This window comes from Rhinoderma darwinii, chromosome 7 (genome assembly GCF_050947455.1).
Source record: "Rhinoderma darwinii isolate aRhiDar2 chromosome 7, aRhiDar2.hap1, whole genome shotgun sequence".
Classification (NCBI taxonomy): domain Eukaryota; kingdom Metazoa; phylum Chordata; class Amphibia; order Anura; family Rhinodermatidae; genus Rhinoderma; species Rhinoderma darwinii.
In genome coordinates, this window is record NC_134693.1 from 51,831,375 (window position 1) to 51,857,122 (window position 25,748).

The 25,748-nt window shown below is 41.4% G+C and overlaps 1 long non-coding RNA gene across 3 annotated transcripts in view; it reads right to left on the reverse strand.

Annotated features, from left to right (window-relative positions):
* Nucleotides 1-532: 532 nt before the first annotated feature.
* The window catches only part of LOC142657184 (uncharacterized), a 119,053-nt gene continuing 93,837 nt past the window's right edge, over nucleotides 533-25,748 (reverse strand). For 2 of the 3 annotated variants that reach the window (XR_012849836.1, XR_012849834.1), the window contains 4 exons: nucleotides 13,279-13,401; nucleotides 6,157-6,294; nucleotides 2,958-3,107; nucleotides 533-652 (listed from right to left, as the gene is read on the reverse strand). This is a non-coding gene — a long non-coding RNA (uncharacterized LOC142657184). The remainder of the gene's footprint in view (nucleotides 653-2,957; nucleotides 3,108-6,156; nucleotides 6,295-13,278; nucleotides 13,402-25,748) is intronic. The other variant, XR_012849835.1, reaches the window with a different exon arrangement.

The following is a 25,748-nucleotide window of genomic DNA, read 5'->3' on the forward strand; positions in this document are numbered from 1 at the left end:
TTTATTGGTCTTCTAGTCCTATCAGCTTCATAAGTATATTTTACAGGCACTGGTTTCATAGTTTTAACACAAAGTGGCAAAATAAATAATGCCATTTTTTACACTTCCTTCTTACAACCTTCGTGGTGCGTCCATTGTGTGAACACATTCCAGAAAAGGGTTTTAGCTGACTACCATATGCTGAAAATAACCTAAATTTTTTTATAACTAGCCAGATACAACACAGCAGCAGCAGCCTAGCATTACCAGGGTGGGAAGTGTCACAGTTTTTGAGCTTTCCGAGCCTAATAATACCAGCCTATCGCTGCCCCAGTTCCCGGCCATCACTACAGATGGTCAGGTACTGGATCGCAGGTACGGGTCTTCCCCGCTCCCCTGGTGGCGGTGGGTACCAGGGTAATAATGGGGGTTAGTGTTAGCCTCTGCACCGGCTAACATTAAGCCCCGCCTTAGTATTGGACGATGTCAATCAGCCGGCAGCCATTACTAAGGTGGTACGGTAGTAATAAAGTTTTAAAAAGATACAAAGACATAGAAAAAATATTTTATTGTAATAAAATAAAACACACAACCCTCATTAACCATTTTATTTAGAATAAAAAAAAACGTCACTGAAATAGTCCTCGAATCCAAAGTAGTCCAACAACCGATCCTGTAAAAAACAACAACAAAAAAAAACTTTAGTAACACATGTGGTAGGCTTAGATAAACGGCCCATGTGAGATACTGTCTCTTGTACACTGTATCTAAGCCTAACACACGCTAGCCTTAGATGCAGGGCCCCAGCAGACAGTAATGTTGTACTTATCCTCCTCTTCGGCTCTGAGCGCAACGGAGGTCCTGACGCCATTCAGTGCCGAGAAGTTGTGCTCGGTGCACAGCGTCGTGACGTCAAGATGTGAGAAGACGTTAGGACCTAAGTTGCGCTTGGGAATGAGGAGGGTAAGTATATTGTTATTATAGTAACTGGGGTCAGTGTATTTTATTACATAGGCCCAAGTTACTATAGTAATTTTTAATAGACGTGGCGCGTTGGGCCACCGGCCCCCTGGCTTCAGGGCCCGGTCGCAATTGCGACCACTGCGAACGTCACTTTGCTGTATTATACAGATGACACCTGCTGAGTATGGAATACGCTCAGCCCATTCTATACTTCCCCTTGATGGCTGCTACATAATGTACGTGGCATGTCGTTAGGGGTTTAAAGGGGTCCTCTGGACATTTTTTATTGATGGCCCATCCGTAGGATAGGTCATCAATATTAGATATGTGGGGGTCCAACTCGCGGCACACCCGCTGATCAGCTGTTTTGAAGGGGCAGTTCGCCGCCTTGGCCTCTTCAGTATTTACCAGGCACAACGCAGTACACATCGGCAACAGTTGTGCCTGGGATTGCAGCTCAGTCCAGTTCACTTGAATGCATTCCTAGGCACAGTCACTCCGTAAGTGTACGGTGTTGTGTTTATTAACTGGGAAAAGTTCATGGCTACGAACGCTGTGGTCCCATCTATCACGGACCCCCACTAATCTGATATTAATGGCCTATCCTAAGGATGGGCCATCAATATAAAATGCCCAGAGGACCCCTTTAATGTAATGTGTGTAAAGTTTGAATCCTGGAGGGAATATATTATATAACATGGCTGAGGGTAGGGCCAGGCAGGCTTCAGTATAGGTGTTAACAGACACTGTTAAGAAAAACTTCCCCTCCACCCTTTAACTCGCTCTACCTGTCCTCCGTCTGTCCTGTGACTGTCCTCCGTCCATCCTGTGAGACTATCCTCCGCCCGTCCTGTGACTGTCCTCCGGCCGTCCTATGAGACTGTCCTCCGGCCGTCTGTGGCTGTCCTGCGTCGTTTCCTTTAGCTCCGCCCTCCATCCTCTTCCGGCCTAAGCACTGCTACCTCCTGCTCCATTAGCTCCTTTCCCTATGAACGTCCTGACACTCAACAGGACCTTGTGTGTCATCCTGGTCCCTGCTCAGACTCTGAGTATCCCAGTCCTCTCTCCGACATAGAGTTTAAAGGTGGCAGTGGCTAGCACAGTGCATCCAGGCCCCCCGGTTGTCTGGTGTTAGTGATTCTATCAGGCATGAGGGGGCTCTAAAACGGAATGTGCCTGGCCGAGTGACACGGGCCCCCTCATGCCGTGGGCCTCATAGCAGCCGCTACAGCTGCTATAGTGGTAGTTACGCCACTGATTGATGGCATCCTGCCTGTCAACCTCCAACAATTGCTGATATGAAGGGGTCTCAGAGAGCTAACAGTAGATGAAGGTAAAGGGCGCTCAGTAATGCACCACTGCCCATTTGTACTATTGGTTGGTGGGGATTACAGTAGCTCTGATTTCACTTCTCTGATTACAACTATTAACATGTCTATATGACAGTTTCCATTGAGGAAGCACAAATGATGTGCACCACATGTTACTTTTGCCTTAAAGCAGGGGTAGGCAACCTGTGGCCCCGGTGCCACAGCTGGCACGTATGGCATGGTTTGTTGGCACATTTCCCTCTCCCGGTATCTAGTGCCGTTGTGTGCTTGGTAGCACTGAACACAGTGAGAGAGCGGCGTTTCATTATGCGCTTGGCGGTGCTGATCCCCAGGAGAGAGAGCAGTGCTTCATTGTGTTTGTTGATGCTGAACACTTGGCAAGCACACAATGAAGCACTGCTCTCTCTCCTGGTGTTCAGCATCCCCAAGCACATAATGAAGCGTCTCTCTCTCTTTCCTGGGGATCTCGCTGCAAGGACAGAGTTCAGTATTGCTCTGTAAAAGAAAAAGTTGGCAGCTCTCTCCTATGTGCAAGCTGGTGTTCAGTAGTCTTCATCTCTCCTATGTACACCCCCTTAAGCTGGTGTTGAGTAGCGGCAGTCTCTCCTATGTGCACCACCCAAATTTGGTCTTTAGTAGCCTGGGTCTCTCAGATGTGCAGCCTCCCATGCTGGAGTTCGGTACCTGTTGTCTCTCCTGTGTGCAGCCCCCCAGCTGGTGTTCAGTAAGCATGGTCTCTCCTTTGTGCACCCCTTCACCCAGCTGGTGTTAAGTAGCCTCGAATGCACCACAGGCGATTCATCTTTGCAAAGAATGTCAGGGACAAGGCTCGCACTGAAATGTAAGTTTAATAACTGATTAATTGGTTTATACATACATGATAACAGTTTCTCTTACATGACTTTCATGTTTACATGACACACTGAGTAATTCATCTTTGATTTTTTTTTTTTTTCGGCACGACATACAAATAGGTTGCCTACCCTTGCCTTACAGCATATTTATTGGTGTATTTATTAGATTGTTGAGATGATCCTATATAGTGTCAAGAGGTGATCACGCTTGATTTGGATGTAAGGTTCTGTGCACATGGCCACACTACAATTCTATGGAGGAGCCGTATATTTAGTGTCAAGGGTCAGATGCCCTCCTGCAAGAATAGTAAAGATTTTCCTAAAGCTTGCTTTCTGGCTTACAGAGGGGATCCTCTCCAAAATATACATCTGTATTACAGCTGTGTGCACCGATCCTAATAGTCAAATCAACCTTGCTTCCCCTATGAAGCCTATTTACTGTATAATTAAAGGGGTTCTCCAGGCAAAAGGCTGTTTTTTATACTAATGACCCATCCACAGGATAAGTTATCAGTATATGATCGGTAAAGGTGCGACACCCGGACACAAGAGTTTATTGAGCCCTTGTTCTCCATTAGCTAACTAAAGAACAGCCCACCGTCATGTCTCTCTAACAATTCATCAATAATTTTGAACCATTGCCAATAGCTAAGTCCAGGGGCGTAGCTAAAGGCTCATGGGCCCCGATGCAAAAATTCTTATTGGGCCCCCCCCCGCAAACTTCTCATGGCCGACGGTCCGCAGCTTTCAGCTGCATTGCTGGGTCTCCTAAGTGACCCAACAATGCAGACTAGCAGCCAGGGCTTAAAATGTCACTAAGGGCTTAAAATGTCAGGGGAAATAGCCCTAATACATATGTGTCTGCCCAAAAAAAAATGTGTGTATAGGAGACAGCATAGCATATCTATAGCACTACGACCCTATAAACTATGGATAGGATTAGATACATTGGCTCAGCAGACAGTATCACACATGATATGATTAGATACAGTGGCTGAGCAGACAGTATCACACATGATAGGATTAGATGCAGTGGCCCAGCAGACAGTATCACACATGATAGGATTAGATACAGTGGCTCAGCAGACAGTATCACACATGATAGGATTAGATACAGTGGCTCAGCAGACAGTATCACACATGATAGGATTAGATACAGTGGCTCAGCAGACAGTATCACACATGATAGGATTAGATACAGTGGCTCAGTAGACAGCATCACACATGATAGGATTAGATACACAGCTCAGCAGACAGTATCACACATGATAGGATTAGATATAGTGGCTCAGCAGACAGTATCACACATGATTGGATTAGATATAGGGCCCAGCAGACAGTATCACACATGATTGGATTAGATACAGGACTCAGCTCGCTGACATTGCGGCTCCAGCGCTGGACCCAGGAAAGGTAAGAATAATAATTTTGCTTCTTTATGTGTTACTGATTCTTTTTGTGTGATTGTGTTTTTTTACAGGTTCGGTTGTTGGACTTCGGATACGAGGACTTCAATGACGGCGTTTTTTTATTCTCAATAAAATGGTTAATGAGGGTTGTGTTTTTTTATTTCAATATCTTTTTAAACTTTATTATCACCGTCTTAGTAATGGCCGCCGGCTGATTGACAACCTCCATTACTAAGGCGGGGCTTAATGTTAGCCAGTGCAAAGGCCAACACTAACCCCCATTATTACCCTGGTACCCACCGCCACCAGGGGTACTGGGAAGAGCCGGGTACGAACCAGTACCCGTCCATCTGTAGTGACGGGCAGGCACCGGGGTGGCCGCAGGCTGTAGTATTAGGCTGGGGAAGGCCAAAAGCACCTACCACCCTGGTAATGCTGCCTGCTGCTGCTGTGTTGTATCTGGCTGGTTATGAAAATTGGGGGGGGGACCCGACATCGTTCTTTCCAATTAATTTTTTTTTTTTTTTTTTTAAATGACGTGGGGTCCCCCCCATTTTTCATAACCAGCCAGATACAATAAAGCAGCAGCAGCCTAGCATTACCAGGGTGGGAAGGGCCACTGTTTTTGGCCTTTCCCCTCCTAATAATACCAGCCTGCGGCCAACCCAGTGGCCGACCATCACTACAGATGGTCAAGTACTGGATGGTACCCGACTCTTCCCAGCACCCCTGGTGGCGGTGGGTACCGGGGTAATAAAGGGGGTTAGTGTTAGCCTCTGCACCGGCTAATACTATGCCCCGCCTTAGCAATGGATGCTGTCAATCAGCCGGCAGCCATTACTAAGGCGGTAGTAATATAGTTTAAAAAAAAACACAAAGACATAGAAAAAATACTTTATTGAAATTTAAAAAAAAACCACAACCCTCATTAACCATTTTATTGATAATTAAAAAAAAGCCGTCATCGAAGTAGTCCTGGAATCCGACGTAGTCCAACGACCGAACCTGTAAGAAAACACACAAAAAAAAACGATTAGTAACACATGTGTTAGGCTTAGATACAGGGCCCATGTGTGATACTGTCTGTGGGACCCTGTATCTAAGCCTACCACAAGGTAGGCTTAGATACAGGGTCCAGCAGACAGTAATCTTATACAGTATAAGATTACTATGTGCCGGGGCCCTGTATCTAGACCTACAGTGTGGTAGGCTTATATACAGGGCCCATCAGACAGGATCACACATGGGCCATGTATCTAAGCCTACCATGTGATTGGCTTAGATACAGGGCCCAGCAGGCAGGATCACACAATCAGTGATCCTGTCTCATGAGCCCTCTAAGCCTGCTACATCGTAGGCTTAAAGGGGTTGTGCAGTCCCTAAACATTGATGGCCTATCCTCAGGATAGGCCATCAATAGCTGATGTGTCGGGGTCCGTCTCCCGAGAGCTGCTTCCCCTTCATTTCACTACTCGCTCACACTGTGAATCGCCGACACCGGTTCACAGAGTGACCGGAATGAAGGGGAAGCAGCTCTCGTACGAGTGCTGCGGCCCCTTCAAAACAGCTGATTGGGGGGTCCCGGGAGTCAGACCCGCCAGTCAGGGCTACTAATCTTACCTTCCTCTTCAGCCGCGGCGGAAATTCTGTCCTCTCGATGTTGTGCGCGGCGCATAGCGCTGTGACGTTATGTGCTGCGCACAGCGCTTGACGTCAGGACCTCCGCTGCGATCCGGAAACCAGGAAGGTAAGTACAGTCTAGAAGGAAGATAAAGAAAATGGATCCAGCGCTGAGTTCTCTGAAGTCTTTTTTAAAAGGAAACTATTTCCAAGTTTTATTGTAGAATTATCAAAAAATTAAAAACAATAGCATGGTAGGAAAATATTCTCAGATAGAATGGGGATTTATGGCAGTGTAAGCGGTGCCTACGCGTTTCTGACGCTTGCAGCGTCCTTAGTCATGGCTTTTACAAAATCGCTTAGTCAGTCTAGGACTTTATAGCCAGTCTATTTTTAGCAATGGTTAATTGCGGGTCAAAGTAGGGAACTCCCTGGTATACCTTGGAACGCAAATCACTTCCTGACAGGAAGGAATGGAATAAAGCTAAACATGAAAAAAACGATAAATTACTTGTCGGGTGTTTTCCAAATTATTCCACAATTACAACAAGAATTTATGAAGGATTAGCTGTTTGTAAGGTATGACTATATATACTGGTTTTTATGAAACGATATAGTGTGCTTTACTTGCGGGGTTTTCCTACGAGAGATTTTTTTATTTTTTATGTATAAAAAACAAACTGACTGAGAATATGTTGGTATGAGAATAAAGAGTAAAATGGTTAAAAGATATTAATCAAAATTGAAGGAGACTTATTTGAAGACTGAAAGATGTTAATCAGATTGATTATTAAAAAACGTAATTGGAATTAATTAGTGTGTAAGAAATCTGTGTAATATGATTCGTTATGTCACAAGGAGTAAATATTAAATAAATTTGGTTGGGCATGTTATTGTATGTAGAGAGATTCGTTATGTTTCGTAATTATAACGGCTATCTCTTTGACCGGAGGAATGCAATGCTCCGCTTTGACTCAAACTAGCTAGTGTGCTTGAAACGTAAATCTAATGATTTTATTTGGATTATTCTAAAAAGTCGAGATGTTTTTATCATTGGTCCTAAAAAAATGGGACATTTGGACTAAATAATGTATTTATTACCGATATGAATAAATAGCTTGGGAATGGGAACACGGATTATCCCCAAAAAGATTGACATTTTGCATACATAAATGGAGTCTCAAATTAATCTTATCTATAGATTATTAGGTGTGTAGTAAAAACCACTACGTCATAGGTCCATTTATTATGTTAAGATTAATAGGGAGGAGGGCTGTCAGATACCTCAAAACATTGTCACGTTTCACGAAAAGAAGCTAAAATGACATCGCGTGTGTGTAACCGGCATCAGGCCACCCAGAAGTATGTCTTAGTCCCCTGAATCAACAGGACCAAAGACCATGTCCCTCAAAGAAAAAACCCCAGGGACGGCTCTCTAAGACAACTCTCGCAATGTAAGTATAGATTAATTTGGTGTTATATTGAGCAAAGAAAGATATACTGTGCTGATTATTTATTATAATTATATCGGCTGTCTCTTTGTCCGGAGAAATACAAGACTCTGCTATGACTAAAACTAATTTGTCGAGATATTTTTGTCAATAGCCCTAAAAGAATTGGGCATTTAATCTAAGTGATGTGTGTATTTACGGTGTGAGTAAATATCTTAGAAATGAGAACGTGTATTATCGCCAATGATGTTAAAATACTACGTACATAAATGGAGTCTCGTGTTGATATTCTCTGTAGATTGTTATGTATATCGATGTTAATTAGTCCGTGATGGAACCACTATGTAATAGGTCCAATTTAATTTTGTTGCATTAATGGGGAGGAAGATTGTCAGAATATCCCAGGTCATTGTCACTCTACAAAGGGAGAAGCTAAAATGACATTACACGTATGTAACCCGCGTCTAGGCCAATCGGAAATATGTCATGTTCCCCTGAATCAACAAGTCCGTGACGGAATCCCTCCAAGAAAAACCCGGGGATGGCTTTCGGGGACCAATCTCGCAATGTAAATATAAATAATTTTTTTATATTTTGTTGTATTGGACGAAGGGAAATGTACTATACTGGTTGTTGATTTTGTATGAAGGAAGCTTAATATTGGAGAATATTTATACTTTATTAAAAATATAAAATAAAGGTTTAAATATAAGCTCTGAAGTTTATAGTGAAGTTCCCGTTCGTTACTACTTGTTTAATTATTGATTAGTGGATAATTATTTCGTCAGTATGTATTTGTAGCAAAAATTTGCAACGACTAATATCTTTTGTTTTGAAGGAGAAAAAGATGTAAACTTGCTATAATTTGGGTAGGAGAATAAGTGTTTTTAGATTGGTCAATAATGAAACATCAAATCTCTCCTTAGATTAAGACCATTAGGTGTTCGCGTTTGTAACCTATATATCCAGAAGGCCTCTCTAGTATGTGTCTTGTATTTAATGTCCCCTCCTCTTTTAGGTGTGTGAATTTTTTCAATACCATAACATATAAAGTTGTTAATTGATCTGTTATGATGTTCCACAAAATGCTTCGCTGCATTCGATATATTTAGTATATTTGGGTTGCGGATATAGCCTAAATGTTCGAGTATTCTAATTTTAAGTTTTCGATTGGTACATCCAATGTATTTAAGATTGCATTGTGTGCATTCTACCATGTAGATGACTGATTCCGAATTACAATTTATATAATTTTTGATGGTGAAAATGTTAGAGTTTGTGGAGTTCCTGAAAACTTTGGTCGGAAATGCATACTGACAAACTTTGCAAATTTTTTGACCACATTTATAAAACCCTTTTTGTTCAAGCCACGTGGACCTGGGTGAGTTGGAACTGAAAAATGAAGGGGATAGAGAACTGCTGAGGGAGGGGGCTTTGCGTGCCACCACTCTGTAACCCTCCCTTAGAATGTCTGCCAGTATCTCATCCTCCATTAACATAGGGAGACGTTTAGTAACTATCTTCTTAATGTCGTTGAATTGGTTACTTTGGCCCAGGACCAGGGTCGGTTTGTTTGGTTCTGGAATGGAATATGCTTGTTTGTGTGATAGAAGAACTTCTCTAGTTTTTTTGGAGGTAATGTTGGTTGCTCTCTCAAGTGACCACTGTGGGTATCCTCTTCTATGTAATCTACTGGTGATTTGTTGCTGTTCCAATTTGAATTGGGTGTCAGAACTGCAATTGCGTTTTGCTCTATGAAATTCTCCCACTGGAATGGAAGTGATGGTTGATTTTGCGTGATTACTGTGAGCATGTAAGATTGTATTACCCGCTGTGGGTTTCCTAAAAGTTTTGGATTGTATTGGTGCATGATTGATGCCTGTTAGTTCTAGATCTAGGAAAGTTATGGTATTACTATTGTGAGAAAATGTAAACCTTAAATTGGAAGAATTGGAATTTAAATACTCAACAAAATCCGGTATGGCAGATACAGTCCCCTTCCAAATGAAGAGGAGATCATCTATGTATCTGCCATACCAGTGAATGCTGTCTCCGAATGGATTTAGCATGGAAAAAATAGTGGTTTCCTCCCACCACGCCATCACAAGGTTGGCTAGTGAAGGGGAGAATTTGGCACCCATGGAGACTCCCCTTAACTGCAAATAGAAAGTGCCGTCAAAGTGAAAATAGTTGTGGGTCATCAAAAAAGATAATACTTGTAAGATGAAGATCTGAAGCTGGTCGCTATAGTCACTATGCATATTCAAGTGATGTTTAACTGATATGTAGGCAATGTGATGTGGGATGCTGGTGTATAGTGATGTCACGTCGCATGTTAACCATGTGTAATTTTCAGACCATGTTTCCTTGTGAAAGGCACGAAGTACGTCCGCTGTGTCTTTAAGATAACCTGGTGTATGTTGTGATATAGGCTGTAACAGGGAATCAAGCCACTCGGATGTTTTTTCCAAGAGGGAGCCTATGCCTGACACAATAGGTCTCATTGGTGGAGGGAAAACATTTTTGTGAGTTTTGGGGAGTGCGTGCATGATAGGTGTGATTGGATGATTAACATACATATACTCAAATTGTTTTAATGTTAGTGAACCAGTTTGGAGTCCTGTATCTAATAGATGTTTGATTTCTTTTTGGAATTTTGATGTAGGATTGTCCTTCAAAACTTCATAGGTACCAAGATCTGCCAATAGTTCTTTAATTTGGGTTTTATAATCGTCCTTATTCATGATGGTGATACTCCCACCTTTATCAGACATTTTGATAACAATATCCTTATTATCTTGAAGGGTTTTGATTGCCTTTTTGAGGTTATTGGATATATTCTTAGGTTCTTTTGACACAGTCTGTTACTATAGTAACAGGGGCCCGTGGCCCGAGTTACTATAGTAACTTTTTATTGATGTGGTGCGGGGGGCTGTGGGCCCCCCTGGCTTCGGGGCCCGGTCGCAATTGCGACCGCTGCGACCCCTATAGCTACGCCAGTGGCTAAGTCCCTTGCATGCTATTCAATAGACAGTACAAAGCTGCTTTTAAGGTGACAGCAGGCCCCCTACCTACCAAGCCCCTGTGCGGCTGCACACGTTGCACAAATGCTATATACACCCCTGAGTAGCCGTGCTGCAGTACTCCTTTAAAGTTATTACATTTTCTAAAATACTTTTTGTGTTTCAAGTTGTCACCATCAGTGAATAGTAGCAACTTTTTATTGTATCCAGTGGACAATAACCTGTCCTCCAAGGCCGGTTTCCCATTTTTGCAATATTAGGGCTCTCTAGTGACCTAAGTTCTGTTGAATTTAGGGGAGCCTGGCAATAGTGGCCCTAATACAGACCATAAAATGTGCTTATCCACAATATACATTAGACACTCATTTTGGTGCTTGATTTCCGTACCTTATTAGGTCACAGCGTGATGTCTCAACTACTTTACTGTTTTTCTTGGCCTGACCAATTAGATTCACTGACTACATGCATTATTTTTCATGCATAGTGTTGTCTATATGCAGTGCTTCTCAAAGTGTGAGTGGGGCCCACTGCTGAGGTGCCACCTATTTGTTGGTAAAGCGCATCTTGGAAGGCAGTTTTGACAGAATGGGAGCCACGTAGCAGGCCACAGGTGTAGCGTAGTAAGGCGGCTTGACGGTGGTTTAAACTACAGATATTTGGGAGAGGTTTGGTGCAAGTGAGAAGGGGCCGGAAACACTAATAATTACAATTATATGTTGTAGAATTTGGTACTGTCAGGAGGTCAAGTAAAAGCCAGGGAGGAGGAGAGATATGTTGCATAGTGAGAGAGGGGGACACACAAAGGGGGTGAAAGGGAGGTCACTACAAGGGCTTATAAGAGGGTGTGTGAGGGGGGTTCTATTCACCCTTTGTTAGGTGCCAGAATCGTGAGTCCCACCCAACCTCTCTTATATTGATTTTCTTGCAACATTTTCTGCTGTGTTTTTCTTTGTTTCAGGTATCATGCGGATTGGAGATTGCAGTGTTTTGGTGCAGGTAAAGGGTCTTTGGAGGATAATTATTTGAAGGTAATAAATACGATCAGTTGAAGGATGGAGGTTAACAGCTGTTAATGGTACAGCTACAAGTTGGGGCTCCTGGTGGTGGTTTGGGGCCTCAGGAGGTTAAGCAGTGCCATGCTTGAATTTGGGTGCCCTTGGGTCAGGCGTTAGCGGCTAAGGGTATAGGTCATATGCTGGCACTAAAAAGAAGGTTGCGATTTTGATGGTTGGAAAAAGGAAAAAGCCTCCAAGAACTTTTCCTGTTAAAAAGTTATTTATTGTACTTATTTTATACAATGTCATGGTTATGTGCAATTTTTGCATCGTTTGGGTATTATTTATAATTTGGTACAACAGGTGGTAAAAGAAATAAAGTTGGTGTGGCCTTTTCAACCACAAATTTGTGTCTGTAGTTTTTGGATAGGTAGGGGTTGGATAAAAAGGGACGAAGTTTAAAATCCCTCCAGTCAAGAATTATACTGTATTCTGCTCAGGCCTTTCTTTGGTTGCATTAATCTATGATTTAGCAACATAATTGACACATTTTGTTCTTATTTTAATGTTTAATCGGGTTCAGGAGACAAATTTTAAGAGAAATTAAGGTATTTATTAAAAATGTTGGCATAGACAAGGACCAATGATGAGGGCCCAGGCATCATCGTGTTCTGGCTGGTAAGACCTCAATAGAAAAAGACTGAAAAGCTCTGGTCTATATGTAATATTACAAAATAATTACTATTATTACTTACTAAAGACCTACATATACTAAATTGATTATGAGTGAATGTAAATGGCATCTTTAACAGGTCTCTCTGGCATTGAACAGGTTTATCTTGCAAAGAGATAATTACTGCAACATTAGTCCATGTTTTCCACATATAATCCTTGTTAAGCTTCTGATAATACATTTTTAGGATCAAAGATGAGTAAATCTTCTCTGTATGCTGTAGGTTATGCATTTTTAATTTCTTTTATATTGGATGGCAGATGTCACCATACTGTGCAGGGCTGGTGCGACTCCTCATTACATATGGCAGCATTGAATATTCCACAAGGAAATTGAGAATATTATGAGTATCACAGAGCAGTTTTTCATTTTTTATTAGGAAAATTAATCTAATTGCATATTATCCCTATTGTATGCAGGACTGTTAATATTACACAGTGATGAAAAGTGATGGATGGGCACAATTTTGGACGTGTGAGTCAGGCGCTATGATTTTAAATAGAAGATTTAATTAAAGATTAATATTTTGCTGTAAAATCAATACGTTTATTAGATAATCTTAAATCTTTTCATATAGTTTTATTTAAAACTACGAAATTAAGTAAAATTGTAGGTTTTATGTTATAGGTAATTTTTACAAAATTGTTCTAAAATGTAGGCATATGAAGTGCTTATGCTTTAAACTAATAGATTCATATAATACTTCCTAAACATGATCATATAAAAGCTAGTAAAGAGAAAAGAACAGAGAATTGAGAAACCTCTAAAAACACCTGCCCTTTGAGAAGACCACAGTTTTTCTATGAAAAAAAATTTTCGAATCCAATTTTAGGTGGTTATCTCAGAGGTTTTACTGTATGAAGTAGAAATATTGAAAGAACTTTTAGAAAACTCCAGTTTGAGCCACATATCGCACATACCTTTCAAATCCACATTCGACATATGATCGCGGCAGCCATGATCACAGACAGCAACAGTGATGCCAGAATGGATGGAACGTCATCGATGTGGCCAATGATTGTCATGTATAAAATACAACATCACTGTAGACAAGACACAGGTAATTGGTAGTTACTGATCCTAGGTCTGTCCTAATAAAGCAAATTTAAAAAGAAGTCAAGAAAAAAGACTGAAGAAAATAAGGGGTAGATCACACAAGGTTTTTTTGTCAGGCAGAAAAAAATCTGCCTCAAAATTCATTCAGGAATTTGGAGGCAGATTTTGAAATGCCGGAGTTGTTTGAAGATTTTTTTTTCCTGTATTTTATGTGGCGTTTTTTGCCTCATTTTTGTTTTAGCCATATGAATATACTGCAAAAACCGCATGCAAAAACCGCAGCAAAAAAAAACACTCCAAATGAGCGCTGCAGGTTTTATTTAACACCCATGTTTTTTCAATGGATAGTTAGAGGCGGAATTCACTCAAAGCCAAAAACCGACCGGGAAAAAAACACCTCTTACTCCCATTGAACTCAATGGGGGGGCATTTGGGGCATCTCTTGGCGCTGATTCTGATGCAGTTTCCATGTAAAAATCAACGCCAAAAAACACTGCGGGAACTACCCTTTAAGGTAACTATATATTAAAGGGCAACACAAATATGCACACAGCATTCATTGGCACAGAGGATGAATCTATCTGGTGTTATTGATGAGAATACCACAATCAGTTCTTTAGAAATTCATCAACTAAAACCAAAGTACCAAAAGTATTAATAACAATGGTAGAGATTTCAGTAATTTACTGTTAAAGGAAATTAAGATGTTAGATATAGGGAACCTCTTGAAGATTTCTTTTATTTATGAACTCCACATGGCTGAATATGTTTCTTACCCATTAACAGCCCTATGGGAAAATATCTACAGTGCACTGGAGTATTATATCTTTGAAAATCACTGTGCAGAATATACAGATAATACCAAATGTTGCGGATTATGTTTTCAGCACATGGTAAGATGGTGTAATTATGTAATTAATTCTAGGAATATATATAATATCATAATAGCAAGAGAATTCACAGTGGTACGTTTACTCAGGGGTAGATGAATGTGTTTGACTCACGTATTATAAAAGGAGATTAATTAGGTACTTTATGTGCAGAACTCAGTCATTCTCTATGGTGTGAATATGTGCAAACCGAAATGTGTAAATGAGTGTGTTGTGTGAAGGCTGAGCTTTCAATTTATGATTCTCGTCATTCTATCGCGTTCACATGGAGGAAGCGTCACTTGTGATGCAAGACGGCTATAATGTCAAAGTAAAGAAAAGGAGCAACACTGTAGTCCTAGCATCATGATGAATTGATGCAAATATATATGCAAGAAGGCTTGGTGAGTGCCATATTGTTCTCTCTCTCCTGCATTTTGCTTGATTTACTTGTGTATACACTATTTATATTGAGCACAAGTTGTTGCACTGAAGTTACTCCTGTTTGAACAGGGTTCATGTGTGTAATATAATGCCGATCGACATTCTCTATGTGGGTAAAACCAATGTATAGTTGTGATTGTTGGAATTCCCAGTGTTAGGCCTTATTCACACGAACATTGAATACGTCCATGTGACGGCCGTTAAAACAACGGCCGTCACACGGACCTATGCAATTCAGGGGCCATTCAGACATGCAGTGTTTTTCACATAGCGTGTTTCCATTACGTGAAACTCACTGCATGTCCTACTCTTGTGCGTTTTTTGCATATCGCGCACCCATTGAAGTCAATGGGTGAGTGAAAATCACGGACAGCACACGGTCGCACATACGTGTGCTGTCTGTGATTGACGCATCAGTTCCTTGAAATGCAAAGAAATAAAAATAAAGAAATGTGCACCAACTTTGATATCAACAACTGATGCAACACGGAACAAACACTAATGGCACACTGAACTGCAATGCGTGAAAAACATGTCAGTTTTTTTGCGGACGCAAAACAGAAACACGCGTGTGATTCTAGCCTAAGGCCCCATGCACACGAATGTGCTTTTGCGGCCGCAATTCCCCCAAAAATCCACGGGAGAATTGCGGCCCCATTCATTCCTATCGGGCCATGCACACGACCGTGGTTTTCACGGTCTGTGCATGGCCCGGGAGCCTGGACCGCAGAAAAGAACGGGCAAGTCTTATTACGGCCGTGTTCTGCGGTCCAGGCTCATTAAAAATAATGGCCGCGGCCATGTGCATGGCCCGGGATTTGCGGGCGGCTCGAGGCTGACAGTCCGCTGTCGGCAGACCTGAAAATCACGGCCATGCACATGGCTACGGTCGTGTGAATAAGGCCTAAGGGTGAGTTCAGACATAGCGTATTTTGCCGCAAATTTTGCATTGCAATGGGTGAAATTCGCTGTGAAAATCTGCACTAAATTTTTTCGCTACATGTGGATACGGTTTTCGAAATCCTATCCACATGCATTGTGCTGTTATTGTCACAGATTTTCAATGCTGATCTACACCGAAAATCTGCGGAATATCCGTGACATGTGAACTCTGTCTAAGGGATTCCTGGAATAATGCTAATTGGAGATTCATTTAAGCCTTTCTTATATATCTAATGATATACTGAAAAATCTGTTTATTGGAATATATGCCACTTTAATCCTCCAGTCAAAAAGGCTATTGAGGGACAATAGCAATACTTCATTAGACAGATTTACATTAGAGTTTTAAATTCTATATTGCTATTGCCCCTACACCATGTCACCTAGCCCCTATCATACCTGCCATGTGAGATGCCAATAATAAAGCACCCAATGGTCTTGAATTACCCTTAATTTGGTATGCAACTAAGATAGTACAATATCAGAGTTGGCCCTTTACTCACTCAGTGACTTTGGGTAAAGTGTGTTGCTGTTCTTTGAAGGCCTAGTCTGGCTCTGGAGACAGGTTACAGCCCCGTAAAGGACGTTATTTAATTCACTGTAGTGCCCCAAATGCAAGTTACCATGTTCTCTGTAGACTATAGGTAATAAACACCACAGTAAATAACAAAACGGCTGATGTTTAATGGGCTTCAAAGCAGAAGTCGTCAAAGGATGGCCCCATCTGTGACATTAATCATTGTTCTGTAGCTATTGGCTGAAGCTTCACCACACATACTTCCTGCTCTGCAGCTATCGGCTGAAGTTATACTTCCCAGACTCCCTACTCTTCCTGTCCCCTGCAAGCACTCTGCACATAATACAGGTAATACTGAGAGCTCTCTTCTCCCTTACAGGTAATGCTATCTGCTTTCTGGTTCAAATGCAGGGGGAAGCAGCTAAAATAGAGCAGAAAGCTCTCAATATAACTTGTATTATGTGCAGAGCAAGCAATAACAGGGTGTCATTTTACAAATTCTCCTGTCGAGCCCAGAAACATGTAGCCAGCATAGGTATGAGTATAAAATATATATCAGTAATTGGTATATTTCGTATAATTCAGCACCTCAGTGGTCAAGAGCATGCCAAATTATCAATATTATAGTGTAACAACTAGAAAAAGAGGTGATGAAAATGATAAATAAGACAAAAATAAAATAAATAAGACAAAATTAAATAAATCCGGTAAAAATGGCTTCCGTTTGTCACCGTTGTTTAAGGGTTTTGTCGTTTTGACGGAATAAATAGCGCGGTCGACTAGGGTATTGAGTCAGTCAAAATGATTATACCTTTACACAACAGTGACAAACGAAACCATTTGCATCGGATCCGTCACCATTGAAATAAAATCATTTGGGGATGCAAGTGGAAACCTATGGTTTCTGTTTGTTTCAGTTTGTATTCCGTACATGGGATCCCCTGACGGAAAGGTCCGCCGGAACCCATGAACAGAGTCACAACGCAGATGTGAACGAAGCCTTAATGTATAATAAAAAAAGTTATTATGATTATTGGGAAAATAATGGAAACCTTGTGTAGAAGCATAACACATGTTTGCAATCTATACTCTTCGTAAAAAAATGAACATATTTAATTTGAGTGGCAACCCAGGGATGTAATGTTACCACTTTACAAAGCATTAGTGAGGCCTCATCTAGAATATGCAGTTCAGGTCTGGGCTCAAGTTCATAGAAAGGACGCCCTGGAGTTGTAAAAAATACAAAGAAAAGCAACGAAGCTAATAAGAGGCAGGGAGAACCTAAGTTATGAGGAAAGATTGAAAGAATTAAACCTATTTAGCTTTGAGAAAAGACGACTAAGGGGGGACATGATTAACTTATATAAATATACGAATGGCACATGGTGAAATCCTGTTCCATGTAAAACCCCCTCAAAAAACAAGGGGGCACTCCCTCCGTCTGGAAAAAGAAAGGTTCAACCTGCAGAGGCGTCAAGCCTTCTTTACTGTGAGAACTGTGAATCTATGGAATAGTCTACCGCAGGAGCTGGTCACAGCAGGGACAGTAGATGGCTTTACAAAAGGCTTAGATAATTTCCTAGAACAAAAAAATATTAGCTCCTATGTGTAGACATTTTTTACTTCCCCTTTCCCATCCCTTGGTTGAACTTGATGGACATGTGTCTTTTTTCAACAGTACAAACTATGTAACTATGTAACTATGTAACTATGTAACCCATGTGAGAGCCTCAAATGCAGCATTATTGGTTATTGTGTAGCATTCCCAGGACTCTGCGGGCAAAGAATGTCTTGTGTCTTAGGCTCCGCCCATCTTGAAGGTCACATCTTAAGTCATGTACGGCTTTAAATTTTTCCTTTTAACAAAACTGTGATGCTCTAGTCTATTCCCAGCCACAAACGGATTTCACATGTTCTGCATTACTTTCACAACATGGTTGAAGTCTATTGAGGAATATAGCACAACTATTGATTATTGCCACGTCTATGCCTTATTTTTAATGACTACTGCAAAATTGTTGCAGGTGTAAGTAAAAGTGATGAGGGTCCTTGATAAATAAGTTTACGTGGGAAGGATCGTCTAACACCCTCTGCAGCTTTATTTTTGTACCTTGACTTCGGCAACCCTGTGAGCAATTAACACACACACACACGCACGCACGCACGCACGCACGCACACACACACACACACACACACACACACACACACACACACACATATATACAGTAGATAGATAGATAGATAGATAGATAGATAGATAGATAGATAGATAGATAGATAGATAGATAGATAGATAGATAGATAGATAGATAGATAGATAGACTTTATCCAATAGATTTATATATACTGTATATATATACACTACCGTTCAAAAGTTTTGGGTCACCCAGACAATTTTGTGTTTTCCATGAAAACTCACACTTATATTTATCAAATGAGTTGCAAAATGACTAGAAAATATAGTCGAGATATTGACAAGGTTAGAAATAATGATTTTTATTTCAAATAATAATTTTCTCCTTCAAACTTTGCTTTCGTCTTGGAATGCTCCATTTGCAGCAATTACAGCATTGCAGACCTTTGGCATTCCAGCTGTTAATTTGCTGAGGTAATCGGGAGAAATTTCACCCCATGCTTCCAGAAGCCCCTCCCACAAGTTGGATTGGCTTGATGGGCACTTCTTGCGTACCATACGGTCAAGCTGCTCCCACAACAGCTCTATGGGGTTGAGATCTGGTGACTGCGCTGGCCACTCCATTACAGATAGAATACCAGCTGCCTGCTTCTTCCCTAAATAGTTCTTGCATAATTTGGAGGTGTGCTTTGGGTCATTGTCCTGTTGTAGGATGAAATTGACTCCAATCAAGCGCTGTCCACAGGGTATGGCATGGCGTTGTAAAATGGAGTGATAGCCTTCCTTATTCAAAATTCCTTTCACCTTGTACAAATCTCCCACTTTACCAAAGCAACCCCAGACCATCACATTACCTCCACCATGCTTGACAGATGCGTCAGGCACTCTTCCAGCATCTTTTCAGTTGTTCTGCGTCTCACAAATGTTCTTCTGTGTGATCCAAACAGCTCAAACTTCGATTAGTCTGTCCATAACACTTTTTTCCAATCTTCCTCTGTCCAATGTCTGTGTGCTTTTGCCCATATTAATCTTTTCCTTTTATTAGCCAGTCTCAGATATGGCTTTTTCTTTGCCACTCTGCCCTGAAGGCCAGCATCCCGGAGTCGCCTCTTCACTGTAGACGTTGACACTGGCGTTTTGCGGGTACTATTTAATGAAGCTGCCAGTTGAGGACCTGTGAGGCGTCTATTTCTCAAACTAGAGACTCTAATGTACTTGTCTTGTTGCTCAGTTGTGCAGCGGGGCCTCCCACTTCTCTTTCTACTCTGGTTAGAGCCTGTTTGTGCTGTCTTCTGAAGGGAGTAGTACACACCGTTGTAGGAAATCTTCAGTTTCTTGGCAATTTCTCGCGTTGAATAGCCTTCATTTCTAAGAACAAGAATAGACTGTCGAGTTTCACATGAAAGCTCTCTTTTTCTAGCCATTTTGAGAGTTTAATCGAACCCACAAATGTAATGCTCCAGATTCTCAACTAGCTCAAAGGAAGGTCAGTTTTATAGCTCCTCTAAACAGCAAAACTGTTTACAGCGGTGTTAACATAATTGCACAAGGGTTTTCAAGTGTTTTCTAATCATCCATTAGCCTTCTAACACAGTTAGCAAACACAATTTACCATTAGAACACTGGAGTGATGGTTGCTGGAAATGGGCCTCTATACACCTATGTAGATATTGCATTAAAAACCAGATGTTTGCAGCCAGAATAGTCATTTAGCACATTATTAATGTATAGAGTGTATTTCTGATTAATTGAATGTTATCCTCATTGAAAAATACTGTGCTTTTCTTGCAAAAATAAGGAAATTTCTAAGTGACCCTAAACTTTTGAACGGTAGTGTATATATATATATATACAGAATTCTCAATTCTCATATGTATTTTCAAATGTAATGGGAAAGGCTAGGGAAAGTCATTATATAGATATATTTTTTTCATGAATTTACTTTATAACACTTCATCCCATTCAGACTGAATTATTTTAGCACCAAGCACTGATTTACATCTGAGGCAGTGCAAAAGGAAATTCTTGTCAAAGGCCATAAATATATACCATCTCCATGTTCCTTTTGCAATGTTTATATCTCACTCTTCCCATCGTGTTGAGCTGCATTCTTTATTAAATCACTCTGAGATAACACTTTATAAACTGCCATAGAAATCCATAACGAAGGCTCCTAATTAGCTGATCATCTCGCTATAATCACTTCCAGAATACATTATCCTTAGGGTAGTATAGGAGAGAAAAGAGAAACATATGCCATTTATCTCTTTTTATATATCTATGTGTGGAGGCAGTGCATTTCAATCATTGTTCCCTGCTGAGGTGGAAAAATGTCTCAATTTGAAATGATTGTACTGCCATTTGATGATAATTAGCTTATTGCTTCACTTCTATCCGTTTCTAATCAACAAAGCAGCTTTGTATAGTGATACTGCCCTCGAAGACAGGCCCCTTTACACTGGGCGATTATCGGGCAGACAAGCAATCATAGAACACTCGTTGCCGATAATTGCCATCTGTAAACAGGGCAGCAATCAGCAAATGATCATCTGCTGATCGTATCGTTTTAAAAAAGAGAAAAATTATCGTTGTCGGCAGCACATCTCACGGTGTAAAAAGGGAGACGCGCTGCCGACATGATAATAACATATGGGGACGAGCGATTGGAATAACGACCGCTCGTCCCCATCCTTAGCTCCTTGTGACAGGAGCAAACGAGCGCCGATCAACGATGTCTCGTTGATCGGCGCTCGCTGCACCGGCCGAATATCGGCAGGTGTAAAAGGCCCTTAAATTCACCAGGCGTTAATTCCATAGCACAATTATATTGTGTCATATATTAATTGTTTAGCAGCATTGTGCCAAGGATCAGGGGTGCGGTGGCATTACTATACTAAAAGTACCTCACATAAATACATAATCCTACATTTCACTTTCATTTACCCATCATGCTTTAGTTATGTCGCATTTTATTAGTTCATGTACATACAGATTAAAAGCAATCAGACTTGCACCCAGCATCTAAGGGCTCATTCAGACAGGCGTAAATATTGTCCGTGCACTGTGCGTTGAAACAACGCACAGCACACGGACCCATTGATTTGACACATGCGTGAGTTTTCACGCAGTGAGTCTCCGTTGCGTGAAACTCACTGCATGTCCTATATTGGTGCGTTTTCACGCACCTATTCGCCCATTGAAGTCAATGGGTGCGTGAAAACCACGAACACACATCACGCAAAAAAAATAAGTGCTTACAAGTGCGTGAAAAATACATGCAACTCGCAAAGCACACTGATGCAAAATGCAACGCATACGTACAGATTTATGCACGTTTTTACATGCGTAAATCTGTCACGCTCGTGTGAATGTAGCCTAAGAGAGGAATAGTGCAATGGACTTTCTTGTTTTATTACATACAGATAAGAGGAGACGAGCTATATTTGTGAATGCATCAGAACTTAGCTTCCCATTTGGCACATTGAGGCAGAATTATCAATGTATTATCGCCACTTTACTGGCGTACATACATTAAATAATATGGTGTTTGGCCTTTTACCGACTTATACATAAACGTACACTCTTCTTCTTCTTCAATACAATGTCAAAAGGATCTGGCATTTTCACATAGGAGGAGGAAGTTGGGTCAAGAGAGAGGGAAGGTTTTCTACATAAATATTTAAATTTACCCACTGCTGGGTCCCCCACGACCCTCAGAATCAAGGCGCCGCAGCGCTGGTTACCTGTTTTGCTGTCATGTTCATTGTGCAGGGAACTACAACACAGCCCAATTCACTGGAATGAAGCTGTGTTGTAATTCCTGTACAGATGTTAGTCCCTTCATGCTCAGATTCAGTGGGGATTCCAGAAATGTAACACCCACTGACCATAATGTTGCAGGATATCCTAGTGATATGCTATATTATTATGAGGTGTTCCCTATATATAACAGAAATAAGTATAAATGTAGAAAAAAATAGCATAGTATAAATGTAAAAGGAGACAAAGAGATAAAACAATACAGCAATGGGTAGGCTGGCAAGTACCACCAAAGTTGCAGATTATCAGTCAGTCACCAGTAATATCAAATAAAGCCCATACATGTGATATTGAAAATAGAATATCAGTAACTATGATTCACTAATAGAAAACCACATGGCTGCCATACAACACAGCAATATGTTTCTCAAAGTAAAAGTTTAAGAGGGATAGGGGGAAGAAGATAGAAAGAAGGGGAAGGGAAAAAGAGAGAATAAGAGGGAGGGGTGGTAAAAATGATATACCCTTTAGAAAAATCAGTTAATAGAAGCGACCCAAACAGACCAAAGTCCCACTCATTGTGCTCTGCCATAGTATCCTCCATGTGTATAATCAATCTACCATTTCAACAATGGTGGGGGTGCCACCGATCTGCACCATGAAGGAATCACCACTCATGCCGCAATGAAAAAGTAATACAGTATAGTCCTGTTAATAATGTTGATGGAGCCTCAAATACTGGCGTGTAAGGGTCAGTTCACACAGCGTTTTTTTAAACGTTTTTTTGACGCGGAAACCCCATCGGAAAAAAACGTCCGAAAATGCCTCCCATTGATTTCAATGGGAGGCGGAGGCATTTTTTTCCCACAAGCGGAAAAAACGGCTCGCGGGAAAAAGAAGGGACATGCCCTATCTTCGGGCGTTTACACCTCTGACCTCCCATTGACATCAATGGGAGACAGAGAAAGCATATTTCGTGGTGTTTTTTGGCAGCGGGCGAAAAACGCCGCAAAAAAACGCCGCAAAAAACAGCGTGCAAGCAGAGCTAAGTCTGCCTCAAAATTCCAAACGGAATTTGGAGGTAGATTTTCTGCTTGCAAAAAACTCTGTGTGCACCCAGCCTAAGGATTACAGTAGGAAACGTTTGACTGACCTCCCTGTCTCTCTTGTAAATATCAAACATTTGGTCTCAGGGAAACTGGATAAAGGGACAACTGGACCAGATATGGAGCTGAGTACCTCTCTCTTGCCCACAGCGCTTAGAAGTATTTACTGCTGAGGATGTTTATAATTCAACCATAATCATAAAACCTGTGACAAGTGACCTGAATAACATTGATTATCTTATTATAATGGCACCTGTCAAGGGGTGGGATATTTTAGGCAGCAAGAGAACAGTCATCAAGTTGGTGTGTTGAAAGCAGTAACTGTGGGCAAGCGTAAGGATTTGAGTGACTTTGACAAGGGCCAAATTGTGATGACTAGACAACTGGGTCGGAGCATCTCCAAAATGGCGGCTCATGTGAGGTGTTCCTACTAAAAGTGGTCCGAGGAAGGACAACTGGTGAACCATCGACAGGGTCATGGGCATCCATGGCTTGATGCACGTGGGGAGCAAAAAATAGCCTGGTCCGATCCCACACAGGACTACTATAGCAAAAATTGCATCACATCTTGCTGCAATTGGGTCTGTATAAACGCTGGCCGATCAGAGTGCCCATGATGTCCCCCGTCCACCATTGAAAGCCCCTATAATGGGCACATGAACATCAGAACTTGACCATAAATCAATGGAAGCAGGTGGCATGGTCTGATTAATAATATTCACATACCTGGGCAAGAGATGGCACCAGGATGCACTGTGTGAAGGCATGCTGGCGGAGACAGTGTGATGCTCTAGACAATATTCTGATGGGAAACCTTGGGTCCTGGCATTTACGTAGAAGTTACTTTGACAAGTACTACCTAACTAACACCTTGGCGCATAATCACGTACATGCATGGCACGGAAAAGCAACAATTCGCTCATTCTGCCGTGCATGTATGTGATTGTGATCGTGCGGGCATAGAAGCTATGCACACACAATCTCAGTGGGAGCCTGGCTGTGAATGACAGCCAAGATCCTGTGCACATGCTAGGATTTGAGAAACCTCCAATCCCGGCTGTTTTACCCCTTAAATGCCGCAGTCAATGGTGACCGTGGCATTTTAGTGGTTGACATAGGGAGGGGGCTCCCTCTGTCACCAACCGGCAGCCCTTGAACACGATCGGTAATGAACCTAACAAAGCCAGGGCTATATGCCTATTAGGCTGTGCCAGAGGCATGGCCTAATAGATAGCCTGTCAGTTTTACACTGACGGGTAATAATGCTTTGGTATATCAGAAGCTCACAGTGTAAAGTCCTGTAATGGGACTAAAAAAAAATATTATAACAGTTAAATAAAGTTTTTTTAATAAATAAAAAAAAAGATTACAGTAAAAATAAAAATATTTTATTTACTAGAAGTTTTAAAAAAAAAACATATATCTAGGCCATATCTGGCAATATAGGGTTTGAAATGAATATTTACAGAGGAACCAACTGGTTAAATGTCATCATGTCATATGGGACAAATAGATTTCCGTTTATCTAACTGATTAAGTGGAACAAAGTTGGGTATAGGCGTCGTAATGGCGATAGAAGTTATAAACTGCCCAAATTAAGCAGATTGATTGGTGCTTATTTTCCTTTTTTTTTTTTCTCTCGCAGCCTACTGGGGGGTGGGAATGGGTTTTCTTAAATTTTGTTGGAATTTATAAAGATGTAAAGTATGTTATAATTATTTTTTCTAAAAATAATAACATTTATTATAAAATTAAAAAAATTGTTTGAAGAACATGACAAAGAGTTCAAGGTGCTGAGTTGGCTTCCAAATTCCCCCATTCTCAATTTGATCGAGCATCTGTGGGATGTGCTGCAGAAACAAGTCTGATCCATGGAGGCCCCACCAAGCAACTTAGGCCTCATGCACACGACCGTAGCCATGTGCACGGCCGTGATTTTCGGGTCGGCCGGGGGCAGAGTGTCCCCCATGAGCCGCCCGCAAATCGCGAGCTGTGCACATGGGCGCGGCCATTATTTTCTATGAGCCTGGACAGCAGAACACGGCCGTAATAAGACATATCCGTTCTTTCTGCCGTCCAGGCTCCTGGACCATGCATGGACTCTGGAAACCACGGTCGTGTGCATGGCCCAATAGGAATGAATGGGGCCGCAATTCTCCCGTGAATTTTCGGGGGAATTGCGGCCGCAAAAGCATGTTCGCGTGCATGGGGCCTTACAGGACGATCTGCTGCTAACATCTTGGTGCCAGATACTACAGAAAACATTCCAAGGTCTTGTGGAGACCATATCTTTGAGGCATATATACTTCAGAAATGCAAAAATGCTTTATTACAAAAGTCAGGCTAAAAAAACGCCTGCAATATAAAAGACACAGATACACGAGACATAAGTAAAAAATGGTAACCCAAAGAGGTAGATTTGAATATCACAAACACATCAGTATATAAAAATGGAGGTAAGTACAACGTAAGGTACCTGGCCATTCCCGGGAAGAAGCTAACGCGAAACGTGCGTCAGAGGGTGAGGTCGTTTTGACAGCGCACACACGTACTTATGGGTCA